Source organism: Monodelphis domestica, chromosome 2, assembly GCF_027887165.1.
Source record: "Monodelphis domestica isolate mMonDom1 chromosome 2, mMonDom1.pri, whole genome shotgun sequence".
Classification (NCBI taxonomy): domain Eukaryota; kingdom Metazoa; phylum Chordata; class Mammalia; order Didelphimorphia; family Didelphidae; genus Monodelphis; species Monodelphis domestica.
Genome location: NC_077228.1, coordinates 431,900,812 through 431,916,754, shown reverse-complemented (window position 1 = coordinate 431,916,754; position 15,943 = coordinate 431,900,812). Strand labels below are relative to the sequence as shown.

General features: G+C 34.7%; 1 protein-coding gene across 9 annotated transcripts in view; it reads right to left on the bottom strand.

Annotated features, from left to right (window-relative positions):
- Window positions 1–15,943, bottom strand: part of ESR1 (estrogen receptor 1) — a 527,593-nt gene that overhangs the window by 76,445 nt on the left and 435,205 nt on the right. The window lies entirely within an intron of this gene.

Sequence of the window (15,943 nt, the reverse complement as noted above, 5' to 3'; positions counted from 1 at the left end):
ATTATTTTCCTTGCCTCATGTCTTTACACTGGCCAGATCATCATTCTCAAATTTACAAAAGGGATTTTCCTAAAGCACAGAGTTTGACCCTATCACTAACCTCCTCAATAAACTTTTTTTTACTTCTTTTACCTTTAGAATCAAACACCAACTTCTGTTTGTCATCACAACCTAGTTCCAAACTATCTTTTGAGTCTTATATTTTCTTCCCATTCACTAAGGTTAAGCAAAACAGGCCTTCTTATTCTTGTCCATCTAAGACACTCCATCTCTAGGTCTTTCATTGACTATCCCCCATGATTGAAAGAACTTCTTCTACCCCTTAAAATAGTTTCCTGATTTTGCTAACTCCCAGAAAGTATTTGTAAATTGGCTGATTGCTTAAAAAGTACAACTTAGTCATTTATTCTAAAAGCTTTGAAAAGTGCAGGCACAAAAGGACCATTTTAATATAATAAAAAGCCTTTATAAGTGAAAGAAAAATACTATTATTATTTGCAATGAGGAAAATCTAGAAGTTTTATAAATAAATATTGAAATAATTGTTAGTATCTGTTGTGATTTTTTCTTGTATATAATTTATTTCTGAATCATCAAGTACAAAACAAGTATTGAAGTTAATGTAGATAAAATTTTCTGGCAATTTGGGCCCAGGTTTGCTTCTGCTGATTCTTTAAAAAATTTTTTTCTTTTATTTACTTATTTTAATTAAATTATATTTGTCATGATTTTTTAAATGCTAGTGAATTAATAATGCAAGATAAAGAAATTAAAGGCATAAATATTTGCAAATAGGAGACAAAATTTTTCCTATTTGCATATGACATTCTGATTTACTTAGAAAACCCCAGAGAATGAATAAACCAAGCCCAATTAAAAGCTCTAGTGAAGTAGCAATCTAAAAAATAAATAAATAAATTAGTATTTCTATATAAAAGTCCAAGAAGAAATAATAGAGAAAGATAATTTCATTCAACATTGCTATAAAATTTTTTTAATCTGAGATTCAATTTACCAGGATACACTCAAGACATATATATGCATATATATAATATATATATAAGAACTCTTTAAAGAAAGAAAACAGTGTGACTATGATAAAAAGGGAAGTTATGCTGAGGAAAAAATATTTACATCAAATATTTCTGATAAGGGTCTGATACCTCAGATACATAGGAAACTAACAGAAATGTTTAAGATTGACACCTGCTGTGGAATGGATCAAAAGCTATGGATAAAACATTTTTAAAATAAGAACTACAAATGATACCTATGGGACATGTTGCTCTAAATCACCAATATTAAGAGAAAAACACATCATAACAACTCTGAAGTTTTACCTAAAACTCTTCAAAAAGGTAAATGATGAAGGATGGAAAGATTCAATATTGGAGGAATTGTGAGAAAACAGTCACATTAAAAAACTTTTTTTAGAGCTATAAGTTGGTTCAACCACTTTGGAAAGCAATTTGAAATGATGCCAAGGTAACTAATATGTCTCTTCTCAGTGTTTCTGTTGTTAGACAATGTCTTAAGGATCTTTAAGCTGTAAGGAAAGGTTTCATGTATAGCAAAATATTCATAACAGTACTTTTTACCCCCCATGAGAGACAAAAACTGAAAACACAGTAGACATTGGCTGATTGGTAAATGGAAAAACAGATGGTGGTACATTAAAGTAACAGAATATTGTTGAACTATAGGAAATGATAAATATGAAAAATTCTGACAAGCAAGGTAAGGCTTCTATGAATGGATACAGAATGAAGTAGGCAGAGGTAGGAAACAATATAAACAACGGTCACAACAATGTAAACAGAAAGAATAATAAAATAAAATAATGCATGAAATTATAATGACCAATCTTGGAGACATTTTTTAAAAAATGTACTTCCATCCATTCATTGTAGAGGTAGGGAAACTTTGCATACAGTAGAATATTGCTTATACTATCACACATGTTGTATTTGTTGATTTTCCCAATCTGTTTCCCTCACACCTCTTTCTTTCTAAATCCTTTTTATTTATTTAATTTTTAACAAGGGATGACTTTGATAGTAGAAGAGAGAAGAGATATATTAGAAATTAATACAATGTAAAAATAAAAGATATCACTTTTTAAATAAGTAAGCTCCTCATATTCCTCAATTTTATTCTCTACTTGACCATCTCTGAGTCCCCTTCATGTCATGGCATTACATTATAATGGTTCTTCAGTACTTCAGAAATTAACTTTGGATGAAGTGCAAAATAAACTTGCTTCATTAATAAATACTCAACTGTTGAATGAATAATTTTATACAGAGCTTTTATTATATAAATTTTAAAAACAGGGTAATCCTTCATATTTTCCTTTTTGAACTTCCCTTGCATTGATTCTGCTCCTCAGAAACATAGTTTTTAAAGAGCCTCATTTCATCTCCCTTTCAAATTTCCCAGGGCAGCTTAGTGGCATCCAGATAATGAAATGCTCTTCCCTCCTTCCCCCATTGGAAGAATGTGTGCTACCCTCAATAGACAGAAACAGTTTCACATGAGTAGGGTCTCAAGGAAAAACAAATGAGCATTTCCCTTAGTCTCCCCTCTCTGGAACTCTGACTCTGGTTTGCCCGAATGGCCTCCAGATCTCACTTGTATATTTATTTTTAAGTTTTACCAAACCCTTTTTTAAAATATCATAGTTATTTTCAGATATCCTCTCTATACCCTCTACATACTACCACCTAATGAACCTTCCTATATAAAAAATAAAAGCAATTTCATTAACCTTAATGACCCAGAAAATGCATCTGACAGTTTGTACAATATTCTCAACCTAAGAATCTCCTAACTCTCCAATGAAAGGAATATTTCTTCATCTCTTATTCAGGACCCAAACTAGTTATTACACTTACACAGGATTCATTTTAGTATTTTTTATTTATATTATTGTAGTTATGTAAATTGTTTTCCTATTGTCAGTTCAAAAATTCTTTCTGTTTCTCTGAATTCCTCATCTTCAACATTTCTTAGGGCTAAATAACATTCCATTACATCAGTATATGAAAAGTCGTCCAATGCCTAGCATAGAATCTGGCACGTAGCATATGCTAATTAAATCCTTATTGCTTGATTGATAGATTTAGCTATTCTCCATTCATAGATCACATTTTGTTTCTTTGTTTTGCTACAGCAAAAATTGTCATTATACATATTTTGAAGTACATTGGGCCTTTTGTCTGTCTTTGACCTCTTGGAGGGATATAACTAGTAGAGAGATTTCTGAGCTTTTGTTTCAAGTTGCTGCCAGGGAGCTAGGTACTGTGGCTCCCTCTCTGCCATCAACCTAGTAAGAAAGAATCACAGCACTTAAGTATAGAAGTGGAAAATGCTATCCCTGACAACATAAAGACAATGATTGAAATTGCATACATTTTGACAGGCTTAATATTGCCTCTGCAAGGGAGAGGAGAATTGATATAATTAATAAACTGGTGCCTTAAAAGATTAATATTTTCCTTTCTATTAATGCATACAGCTTAAGGGAAAACAAATCAGTCATGCCAGATTAGGAATAAGAACTTCATTCCAGATCTCAGGACCACATAACCATGACACTAAATGATACTTTTAACTTGTAATAAGCAAAGCAAATAAACATCTTGACTTTACTTCATTCCAGCCAACCAGACCTTGTGATAATGGGAAAAATGGCTATTCAAGATGTGCTCATGCTATCGCCAATATTTTAAAGTCTAGAATCTTCTTTTTGCCAATCTAGTACGTGTGCTAAACTCTTGATGATTTCCTTGGTTGGTGCTGATGAGCCAAATGCTCCTACTTTTATAATCACACATTTTAGAAACTTCTCTTAGGGAGACAAATTAAAAGAATAGTTTAGGAGCAAGGGGTCATTCCCAATATGTAAGTGCTGAGTATGAAGCAGGTGTAAATCTTCAAATTGAACTTCTCTCTTGCCAGAAAATGAGAAAGATAAAATTAAAATGGACAACATATAACAAATCTGGCAAATCAGCATGAAGCTATATCCAAAAGGAACAGATGCCTATCTGAATCAGCACAGACTGGATATCACCTTGAAAAATTCATGAAATGAGGTACAGATGCACCCCGACTAACTTTGTTCATTGTTTCCAGGAAAACATGATGTTAGACAAAATAATATTACAGGAAAGTCTATAGGAATGTGGCTGAGGGAAACCAGCTGGGAGAGTGGATGGTGCTGACCTGAATTCAGCAGAGCAGTTCAGGGGTAAGCACTGAGGACTCCTGGTCAGGACAGAGGCTGAACTAGGGGAGAGCAGAGAAACCAAGGACAGATGAGCAGGGAACCAGACAATCAGTGCTCAGTTGAGTAGCTCTTCTTCTGAAGTTGTAGTGGGGAATTGGAAATGTCCTCATAGAGTTATAATACTTCAATGACCATATATTGAAACAATGATCAGGAAAGTGTGTTAGAGAGTCTGCTGGTATAGAAGGAATGGCTGTTTCCCTTGATTGTTAGAGACCCAAAAGAAATGGCTCTTGTTCTAATATGAACTAGAGTGGAGTTAGCTCTGTTCAAAAGAGGTAAAATGAAGGTGATGAGGGGACAGAGCGGGACTTAGTTGTTTCTGAATAGCATGCTAACTAATATACATGAAGATGTTCTTAAACTAGATTTTGCCTGCTATCATTCTTAGTCCATATTTTAGATAGATCAATTCAATTAATGTTCTTTGAAAAAAAACGCCTTACTTTTATCACAGAATCAATACTAAGCAATGACTGCAAGGCATAAGCACAATAAGGGCTAGGCAAACAGGGATAAGTGACTTGCCCAGAGTCACATAGCTAAGAAGTATCTGGGGCCAGATTTCAGTCCAGGATCCCCTATCTCTAGGTTTGACTTTCTATTCACAGAGCCACCTAATTACCTCCATTAATTTTCATTTGACATATAGGAAAAAGATGTAGGAAATATTAAATACCAATATATAGTTAATTAAAATATTTAAAAATTCAAATAACCTTAATTCTTTAGCTGAAATAACATCTTTTACTCTTATGGAGATGTATATTGAAAACATTCTTTATAGACTGAATTCTAGGACTTGTCAAGAAAACTCTTGATTTTTAAAAAATGACCTACCTCTTTCCAAATACTTATTTTTGGAGGGCATCCAGTAGGAAACTCACAAAGATTGGCTTGATTTGTTTATTACCCTAACCAAATTTTCCAAAAACTCTTGTACTAATTTACATCATGACTCCAATTAGACATTTGGGTCTATTCCTCCTCTTTTACCGTAATTTTGTTCCTTTGTAATCTCTAGTTTCATATTCACTGTACAAGGCAAGCACAAATTAGGATTTGTACCAATATGGTACAAACTATGAAAAGACAATATACTGGAGGAGTGCATTTAAAGGACATTTCTAAATAAAACTTTGTTCAACTTCACATCCTTTCAGTTTCTGAAAATTCTATTTGTCATGGCAGATAGGTATTTACTTTGTGTTATACTTCATGCATTACCGTAAAGATGTGAATATTCCTGTAACTCCTGTTGTAAAGTGAGACTTTCCTTATTATCATAGTTAAATGTGTGCCCTGTACAGGGTGGAGTTGGTGGGGATAGAAGAAACCTGTCTTTTTATATTCTCTAATAAGGAGAGTGCTCACTTTTCTTCATAATTTTATGTAGAGTTTTCCATGATTTTTTAGAAAATTAACTTGCTCATCATTTTTACAACATAGTAGTGTTCTATCAAAATAATATGCTACAACTTGTTTAAATATTCTTTAAATGATGAGCATTCCTTCAGTTTCCAATTCTTTGCCTACACAAAGAGAGCTGCTTATAACTATTTTAGAACATATAGGTCTGTGCTATTACAGTGGGACATATACAAAAGGAGAGAAGGAGATGACTAAAGATAGAGCAATGGACTTAGACTAAGAAGACTTAAGTTTAAATACCAGCTCTGCTAAGAGAAAGGTTTAAAATATAGTTTGTTGTATTGTAATGGAGAGTAGATCCTAAATGGAAATGATATCCTAGTATTTTATGAAAGACACTTAAAGCATATATTTAGGTGTCATTTTTCTGGGTTCCTCACTCACATTCACTCCATATACCCAATCTGTAACCAAATCCTATTGTTTCCACCTTTGCAACAGCTCTTCTATAGGTCCCCTTTTGTCCTAGGACTTAACCACCATCTTGGTGAAGACCCTCATCACCTCACTTCTAGACTATTGCAATAAATTCTTTAGATTTCCTCTCTCAAGTCTCTTTTCACTCTAGTCCATCTTCCACTCAACTATCAAAATGATCTCCCTAAAAGCACTGCTCGATGTCACCTCATCCCCATTTGATAAACTCCAGTGATTCCCCTTTACTTCCAAGATCAAATATAAAATCATCTGTTTGGTTTTTAAAAACCTTTAAACTTGGACCCTTTCTACCTTTACCTTTTGTCTCTTGGAATGATCTTAGAATTCTGAGTTCCTTGTAACATTTAAACCAAATACCACTTTCTACATTCTTCCAACTGCTAGAAGCCCCTTCTAAATTACCTATTTTATGTACTTTATTCATATATAGTTTGTTTTCATGTTGTCTTTCTCATTAAATAGTGAGGTCTTTGAGTGTAGGGACAATTAGTGTCCTTTGTATCCCTGGCACTTAGTAGAGTTCTGGCACATAGTAGATGTTTAATAAATGCTTGTTGACTTGACTCAGAGATCATTATATATGCATTTAATTTTATATACTTACATATGCCAAGCACAGGGACTTGGAGTGTTGTATTTTTGTCATTGTTTTGCCAGCTCCTGGCATAGTTCCTAATACATAGTGAGAGCTTAATGAATGCTAATTCATTTTACCCTGTATTCATGAGCTGTTTATCATAGCCATATAGAGTCTTGGAATCTTCTGCTATAAACTTGAAAAGTAATCTACACATAATTCTTTTAAATTAAAAAAGATCACAGATTGGAAGTTTAATGAAATGAAGTGTTGCTGAAGAATCCTGTCATTTGAATATCTTTGATGCCTCAGGAAACATCCCCCCCCCAAAAAGGCAAACATTAAGTAAAAATGCTCATATATCTAGAAAACGTATTACTTTCCTGTAAAAAATGAACTTGTTATCAGGAAAGAGAATATTATTTGAAAGGCAGAAGAAATGTTCTCTAGGCTATAACAACCTGTTTTTCTCCTAAGGCAGAAACTTATTACTATTCCATTCTTACAAGTAAAAGATGTTTCTGTCGTCCAAGAGTATCTCCTGCAGGCAGAGTCCAGGAACTTGCCTCATGATGGGGAGGGCTATGGAAAGAGTTGCATTAACAACACTGGCCAGAGACTGCGGTGGAGAGGACATTCTGCTTGTCAAATCAGTCTCTGCTTTTTGATTGGATAACTAGTGTTTCCTCTGAGACCTAAGGGCAATGTAGACAGAGGCTTTGGCTCTACTGGGCAATCCACAAATATTTCTCAGAATTTGTTAGTGCTGACGGTGCCAACAATGTAGAAGGAGACAGTCCCTTGGAAACTGGATGGTCTTACTGAACAGGCAATTTAGATGGTTTCCTCAAAAATGACATTTGCCTTCCAACCACTATAAATTTTATTTCTGTAGCAGCTAGGAGATGCCACAAAAAAAGAGACATCATGAACACTTTTGCTTCTGTTTCCTCCTATATTTTTCCATCATGTGCATTTAGGGCATCTTGGAGAGAAGGGATACATTTCTAGGCTATGCAAAGAAAATATTTTGTGTTTGCTAGTGCCAAAGTACACCAAACGATGAAAGGCTAGTATTAAGAGGTAGGTTGAAGAGGGATTTGACTAACTCAAAATTATTTTTCTTCTTTTCCTGATTAATTTCACATGGATTCTCTTTCTCCTGTGCTTTCTTCATATTAACACATCTAGGCATGGGGTGGAAACCACTTGATTTGACTCTGTAACCTTGGTTAAGTGCCAACATTTTTTTTAATGTTTCAAGTAGGTATATAGGCCCTGTTCACATTCAGGTCTGATTATTTGATCCAATCAAAACGTCTTTTCATCCAGTCAAGAAACCAGAACAAAATGAGATAGTTTCAACCCCACTCTTACATACAAATACACATGCAGACACACAAAATGAATGTAGTCCTTTGTTTATACCTCACAAAGACTTCTAACTCCTTGATTTTCAAAGAAATGTAGATATAGCAAATGCTTATAACTCATTGTTGAAGGATATAAAGAAAATCTAAGAATTATGAGCAGGACAAGCATAACAAAAAACAGTGAAACTCATTATATAAAATTATGCTAGAAGTATATTTACCAAGAAAGGTAGTGTTAGTTCAATGGAAAGCCTAAAGTCTTCAGAATTAGAGGTCCCATGTTTGAATCTTGCCTCTGTTAATATTACCTGTGTGACTTCGGCTAAGTTACTTAACCTGTCTAGGGCTCATCTCAATTGTAAAATGAGGAAATTGGACTAAACTGCCCTCTAAGGTCCTCTCTAGAATGAAAGCTAGGATCCTATGAAAATTATGAACTGCAGAGTCAAATTTATCATGTGTGGTTGCTGGGGAATATATCAGACAAAAACTGTCTAATGGGTACAAGGAAAAGAAAAAGGAAATCAGTGCAAATATCTTATAGATCAATAAATATTACAACAAACATTTATACCTACTGTATGCTTGGTACTTGCAGAGGAGAGAGGGAGACCCATTAGATGCTGTAATTTCTGTGTTATTAAAACTCATTTCAGTGACTAAAAGTGAAATGACAGGGCAAACTCTTCCATCTTATGGCCTTGTAATGAGCAACTGAAAATGTATATAATAGGAGGTTAAAAGGAAACAAGCAGCTAACTGAACTCCAAATGAAATCCTATTTGCTCCTGAAGTGGATCCTTTTAGCTCAATTCAGTCCAAAAAGGATTTGATACACATCTGCACATACAAGACATTGCGCCAGATCCAGTGGGTACAAGTATAAAATAATAAATTATTCTTTGCCCACAGGAGATCATATTCAATGAGCCAGCAGTTTCCATAAAGAATGCAAAGCTGGTTGAGAATACCAGTTTCCATCATCCCTAAACAATTGTAAGGGCTTCTTTCAAGTGGAGGTGACAGATAGATGACATCAGTGTTCAAAGCAGTATCCCAGCCTGTAAGAGTGGGAAAGCCCTTGACTTCATGACAAACAGAGTAAGAGTTTCAAAGTAGGACATCTGCATAACAATTCCCTTAAAATAGAGAATCAAGGAAATACCATAGAATTTCAAAACTGCCAAATTCATAAAGATTTTTGAAAGAAAAACAGAAAACTCAGCATAATGTCCATCATCTAGCTCAATGATGTACTTCAGGCTGAATGAAATTGTAGCCTTTAGTCCTAAGATGGTAGGAAGGGCATGATCTCCATAAAAACCAGGTACACAGAGAATAAAAGAGAATAATGGAGAACAAGTAAGTAATTCCATATTATTCTCTCTTTTTTTTGAGTGGCATTATAGAAGCCCATACTCAGTCACTAATAGATCATTTTGGAAAATAGGCTCTACTTATGTACCAAACTGCAATTTCAATTGGAAGCAAGTACTCCTGATGAGGAAACTCTCTCTACCAACATAGATCAGCAATTATTCTGTACTTTAGTCTTAGAGAGCTGCCTGGTATTATACAGACATTAGGTTTAAGAGGCAGAAATTGAATTCAGGACTTCCTGATTCAGAATACAGCTCCCTATTCATTATATTGTACTGCTTGTCAGAAATATATATAGTCAGTATGAGTCAGAATAGTTAGGATTGAAGCATGTGTTCAAAAACCTCACAATAACACTTAGTTTGCATCTATTTGACATACTTGCAACATATTTAAGCTGTTCCATGATATAATCTCATTCTGTAATCCCTTTCCCTTTTTTATGGAGAGTTGATAAATATGAAAATTCAGAAAATTTGAGATTATATGAAATGATGGAGAGCAAAACTAAAAGAGAAATAAGTGAAATGACTAGAGGGAAAAGTAATTTTAAGTGTAAGGGAATGATTTTTTTAGAAGCAAGTTGAAATTAAATATTTTTAAATAAATGAAGGTCTTAGTAAAGAGATTCACTGTTGTTGTTCAATTATATTCAATAGTGTCCACTTTTTCATGACCCTATTTTGGGGTTTCTCAGTAGAGATGTTAGAGTGGTATGCCATTTCCTTCTTTAGCTCATTTTATAGTGACTGACCCAGGGTCACACAGCTAGTACATTTTAGGAGGCCAAATTTGAGCTCAGAAAGATGAGTTTTTCTAACTTCAGATCCATCCCTCTCTACATTGTGCCACTTAGCTGACTCTGGTGACCCTGGTGCCTTTATGGCATAGAAGTGAGTAGGATACTACCAGGACATACTATTGTATACATTGTCAGGTGTTTCTAAGTCAAATGTTTTTGTTCAACAATTTTTCTTTTTCACAAGAATAGGTTTGACCTGAGATGATGAAAGACAAAAGAAACACACAAAAAAAATGTAGCTTAAAAGTTTAAAAAAAGAGATGTACAGAAGACAGAAGCCAATATACATAATAGAATGTAAATATAAACCTGTGGCATGTCACTGAAAAAAAATCTAAAATTGAGCTGGAGTTGGAAGGATAATTAAAAAAAATATTTCTTTTGATATTTTGGGGTTATTTTCAGCAATAAGAAAGGGGGGGAAAGGAGAAAGAAAGAAGAAACAAGGCATTGGGGAAGATAGCATGAAAATAATTAGTTATGGAGAGAAGGCTAAGTTGCTTAATTTCTCATTTAGTTTCTTGTTTTCTTTGCCAAAGAGAATGATCTTTGGACTGGACAGGATAGAACAAAAAAAAAATAGTAAATAGTGAACTGATTTTCAAGGTAAGCAAGGAAATATGAAAAGAATATTTAGCTCTCCTTACTGAGTTCAAGACTCTTAGTCCAGATGAAATACATCCTAAGGTACTGAATGAATTTACAGATGTGTTTGCTGAGTTGGTGATCTGTGAATGATCACGAAGAATAAGAAAGTTCCTATAGTATTATAAAAAGACAAATGCACCCCTACTCAAAAAAAAAGAGAGAGAATGGAGAAAAATAATCATAAGTTAGTGAGCTTGCCTTTTATTCTCATCAAGATTCTAAAACATGGTATTAAAGGGCTAGCTAGTGACCCTCCAGAAAAGGAATCAACAAACACAAAGAGCTAACATGACTTTATTAAGACTATGTCATTAGTGGTTCTGTGAATAGAAAATTGGTCCTAGATAGGGAAAGTCCTAGGTTCAAATCTGACCTCAGACACTTAATTAGCTGTGTGACTTTGCTTGCCTCAGTTCTTCCTCTGTAAAATGGGCTGGAAAAGAAAAGGGCAAACCATTCCAGTATTCTTGCCTAGAAAACCTCAAAAGGGGTTATGAAGAATTGGGCATGACTTACCTAGATATACTATAGATCAATAAGATAGTGACAAACTAGAATACTAGAAATAACCATAACAATGGAAGTCAGAGAAGAATTTTAGTTCTGGCTCTTCTGTTAATTATGTGAACTTGGGTAAATAATTTAAATTCTTTGGGTTTCATTTTCCTGACCTGCAAAAAAAAAATGGTCTAGATAATGCTGTCAGTTCTCAAACGCAAAGATATAATTGTTGTTCTTTGGAAGGGTGTCCATAAGAATAAATACAAGATACTATATACATAGCTGCCACACTTCACTGATGCACTGGACCTCTGACCAGTTCCTACTCTAGTGCCCTTAGACTTCTCTGTCTATTTTACAAAGCTCTCCTGGGCAGAAAAAAAATGACTAACTGTGACTTTTTCTTGGTTTTCCCAATCAGAATTCAGTCTGGCATGCTTTATAGGTCATTGTGGAGAAAGCTCTGTAGGAATCAAGAAAAGAATTTTGACTCTCACTTCTCCATCTTGACTCTCCCATGCCTTTCCTCTCTAAGAAGAGAGTGCAGAATGAGACAAAAAATTTTCAGACATAGCCAATAATGGATGACTTCCATCAAGGGGAAGTTTTTAAAAGAGTATGGTGACAAGAAAAAGGAGATAATTTATTCCCTTTTCTTCAATTGTTCTTCAAGTTTGCTATTTTGTAAATGTTTGGCTAATAAGCTAATAATACCTATACTACAAATTTGGTCTATGTTTTACAAGGCTTAATCAGTTCGGCAGCCCATAATCTAATTATTTTGAATATATATATATTATATCTAGTATATCATTGCTTTTATATTTTTTCTATCATGACCATTTTGAGTTGGTATTATCAACCCTTGGGTCAGTATCTATATATAATCCTGTTACACATAACATACATTTACAGTCAATATTTAGTGTGATGATTTTGTTTAATATATAAAATATAAAATAGTTAATATAAAGTAATGTTTAATAGTTTTAAAAGTTGTTGGACAAGACCTTCAATTTCAATTCAATTCAATAGACATTTATTAAGCACCTACTTGCTAAGGGCTGGGGAAAGAAGAAATTTTTTTTAAAAGAGACTATACATGGTCAAAAGTGTGAAGACTGAATTATACATCAGTCATATATACATAATCAAAGGCTGGATCTACAAAGATAAATGAATGGCTCCTCAGATTCTGTCACCTGGGCAGAACACACACATAGAGATATGAGACCAAAAAAAAAAGATAAAAACTAACTCTACTAATTATTTTTGTTACAAAGAAGAGAGCAATATATTAGCAATATATTTGTTTTTAGGGGTTGCATATAGTGAAACATAAATAAATTATATTAATTGACTGAAAGTTTAAATAAAAACGTCCTAAGGGCATCCTTTGGATATCTTGGAAGTGGGGAATTAGCTGCTGTTTCAGAATCTAGACAGAAATAAATTTCTAAAGATTGGCAGAAGGAGAAGGCCTTTCCTTTTACAAGGTCCTTCAGATCCCAGCTAAAATTTCATCTTTTACAAGTAACCTTTCCTATCTTCCTTAAGCTAGTGCCTTTCCTTCTGAGATGATTCTGATTTATTCTGTATATATCTTGTTTGTAACCTAGTTGTCTGCATGTTGACTTCTTTAAGGGCAGGGTCTGTTTTTGCCTTTGTATCCCTAGCACTTATCACACGTGCCTGGCACATAGCAGGTGGCTTGTTGACTTGACCACAAAGTTGGGATGCAGTAAGACTTTAGACATTGTATAGATATCACAATCAGCTTCTTGAGCAGGCTCCCCATGTTCCCCTTGGAGCTACAACTAAAAATTTATTATCTAACGCTATAACAAGTATGTGTAACTAAGGTTTTTCACAAGTATAAATCCATCTGTCTATGAGGACTCCAGGGCCCTGGGCATGTGTAGGAAACTGATGTCTGGGATGCAGTCTAGCAAGCTGAAATATAATGAAGTAAGCATGGCTGATGGGAGATAGAGAGAGACACAAGGGACTGCAGATTCCAGCACTGTCTTTTGATTGCTGAAAAAAAGCATCTCACAGGCTGAACAGGACATCCAGAGACACATAATGAGATGTTTTTTTGGAAGAACAATTGTTCTCATGTCCATGAAGTAAACAGGTAGTTTTTCTAGCAGTTACTAGAGGAGTAATCCAAAACTCCAATATTTATTGACAATGTGGGCAAAGCTGCACTTTCTACATTGCTCTCAACATGTTATTTATCATTTCCCCTGAAAATCTATAAGCACCACAAGGGCTGGGACTACTTCATTTTTTATTTAGGGTCCCAGAGTTAACCATAACACCTGAAAGATAGCAGGGGCATAATAAATTTTTGTTGATTGGGTCATTTAACAATATGTTTGTGTAGCAATTTGACATGAGCAGCAGGAAATATTTTAAAAGCACATAGAAAGATGTCAAAACTTCATTACTCTAAATTGTGACTAAAAAAACAAAAAAGCACAGAGATGATGATGATGGTGGTGATGATAATGCCAGATAAAAACTGTATAATTCTTACTTACAATGTATTTTAATTGTTGGCTATGGTGGGGGGGGGGAGACATGAATCATGTAACCATGGGAAAATATTCTAAATTAATTAGTTAAATAAAATTTTTCAATTAAAATGTATTCTAATATTTGTGAAATTCATTTGATGCCTTATCTTGTGAATTTTTCTATAGCATAAGCAATGCATGTTTCACAACATGATGAACAGGGAAATATGTATTATATGATAATATATGTACAACCTATATCATATTGCCTGCTTTCTTAGGGAAAGGAAAGGTGTAGGAGGGAAAGAAAAAGAATGAGACAGTTTCTTGGATATAGCTAATATGAGAAAAAAGTTTCTCTTTGATAAACATAGTTATTATAATTTATTATGTATTTAAAACAAATCATATGTATTTGTATTATTGTTATGTTACATGTTATATACTATGCTATATATTTTTTAAATGGTAACACAAAAAGAGTACGGAAAAGTATTGAGCTTGTCATTTCATTGATATAGGGCAGGAGTTCTCTAAGTATGGTTGAGAGATTCCTGGGGGTCTTTAAGATACTTTCAGGGGAATTCATGAGGCCAAAACTCTTTTCTTAATAATAGTAAGACATTTTCACTTTTAATATATCAACTATTGATAGATATACCTTCAGCAACAAAAACTCTTTCAGGTTGTCAATAATTTTTAAGAGTACAAAGAAGGATTCCAAGACCAAAAAAGGTTGAGAAAAATGGTATGATCAAGTACCAAATGAGAAAATTCCCGCTTCCAAAGCATGTAGATCCCCTTATTTTTGCACATTATTCAATAAGAGTGTAACTTATAGTCTTCTGAGGGAAGCTAAGTGGAATAATGAATAGAGTGCCAGGGCTGTAGTCAGGAAGGTTCATCTTCCTAATTTTGAATTTGGCCTCGGAGACTGTGTAACCCTGGGCAAGTCACTTAACCTTGTTTGCCTCAGTCCTTCGTCTGTAAAATGAGCTGGAGAGGAAAATGGAAAACTACTGCAACCTCTTTGCCAAGAAAACAAATGGGGCCACAGAGAGTCAGACATGACTGAAAAACTACTAAACAACAAAATAGACTTAGAGAACTGCCTGGGACTCAGAAATGTGAAGGGAGTTGCCAGGTCACACAGCCAGAATGTCACAGGTTATACTTGTATCTAATTCTTCTTGGCTTCAAGGTCAGCTCTCTATCCAATATAGCATGCTTAAGAAGCCTTTACCCTTTCACCCTGCAAGGATCTTTGTCTTGAACGAAGGGGGTACTCCAACTACTTAAGTTTACCATTCTTCTACAAATAAGAGAAAGATATTTAAAAGTTGCTCTGGAAAAAAAAAAGTCATCTTCCTGTGACCAGCTTGAGAAGTCTCTGACTTGGTCAACTTGATCCTTGGACAATTAATAGGCAGCTCATCTCTGAGCCTAAACTAGAGAACTTTCTAGGTTGGTAAAAATCTACCACAGCTTCTGCTCTGCTGGAATAGATGCCATCTCCAAACTTCAAGGAAACACTGGCAGAGCCTAGCTAAAGATAGGGTAATGGTCCTATTTGTGGAGGTCTAAAGCCACATTCCCCTCCATATTACTGTTATAGCGGTGCTCGAGGGCATAGGCTGGCCTCAGTTAGTGGTCACTCCTTCATATCCCCTTGCCTCCACTGCACAGCTTATAGCTTCTGGGTTTGAGGAGTGAGCTGGGGCAGAGGGACATCTATTTCTAGGAGGCCAGGAACAGTTGGAAAGAGTATTGCTTTTCCCCTGTCATGCAATGCAAGTTCATAAGGAACCTGGTGAAATAAACAAGTCATAGACGCTCTGTTTCTGAGTTTGGGGATGGGGGCATACATACCAGACCAGCTCGCTCACAGAGGGTCTGTTGAAATAGAATTCTGAATGTTCTAAAGGAAATAGAGAGATTCATAGAAGCTTAGAGCTGCAAGGAATCTCAGAGTCCAACCCT